The sequence below is a fragment of the Silene latifolia genome, unplaced genomic scaffold (genome assembly GCF_048544455.1).
Source record: "Silene latifolia isolate original U9 population unplaced genomic scaffold, ASM4854445v1 scaffold_20.1, whole genome shotgun sequence".
NCBI lineage: Eukaryota > Viridiplantae > Streptophyta > Magnoliopsida > Caryophyllales > Caryophyllaceae > Silene > Silene latifolia.
The window spans coordinates 5,648,943-5,649,879 of record NW_027413163.1 but is presented as its reverse complement, the minus strand read 5'-3'; positions in this window follow the sequence as shown (position 1 = coordinate 5,649,879).

Below are 937 nucleotides of genomic sequence, written 5' to 3'. Positions count from 1 at the left end.
TGCGTGCCCGCGAATTCAGGAAGTTTGAAACATGGTAAACTGCTCGTATTTACCAAAATAAAATCCCGTAGGAATAGGAAATTATTCGCTATAGAATTAGGAAAGATCTAAACGCGGAAATCACAGAGAGTGAGTCTGGGGAAGAGGCGCAGCATGAGCTGCGTCGCTTTGAATAGGCGCAGCAGGAGCTGCGCCTGTTCCCAAGCTTGTCTCTCCTGGCGGATTTTGGAAACAGCAATTAGTATAAATAGAAGCGTCGACGAAGCTTTAAATCATATAAATCTTCCGTCTTTTCTCCGTTAATCTCATAAAAAACTCCCAAAATAAATTTTCAAGAGAAAATTTGTCATCATGAATACTTTGGAGATCCGCTTGAAGGAATGGACTAATGAATTTTCGAATGTTGAGAAGCACGATATGGGTGCTCATAACCTTGGGTCTCTATTGAGTTTGAAACTCATTAAGGTTGTAAAAACGTTCTTGGATGCTTGCCTCGACTACTGGGACCCAAATTGTCATGTTTTCGCGTTCCCAGGTGGTGATATTTGTCCTTTTCCGGAGGAAATTGCTGTTATTGGTGGGTGGGATCCCGAGCACTTACCCGCTATTCCTTCCACTTCACAAGGGTATAAGACCAAATTCAGAGACTTGCTTGGATTGACTAGACTCGAGGTGGATCGCTTGGTTACCCCAAAAGGCGTGAGAATGCTGGACTTTGTAGACCGATTCATCAACAGAGCTGACCCCACAGTCTCTTATGTTGCTAGGAGGAGAGCCTTTGGCTTCTGTTTGCTGCATGTGTATGTCTTTCATGGACACGTTGATGAAGATTTGCGGGGTGATCCCCGTCTTTTGGGTCTTATCGATCAAATGGAGCTGCGCAGGAGCCCAGCTTGCTTGTGTTTAGGGGAGATTATCTTGGGTTTGGATAATAGGA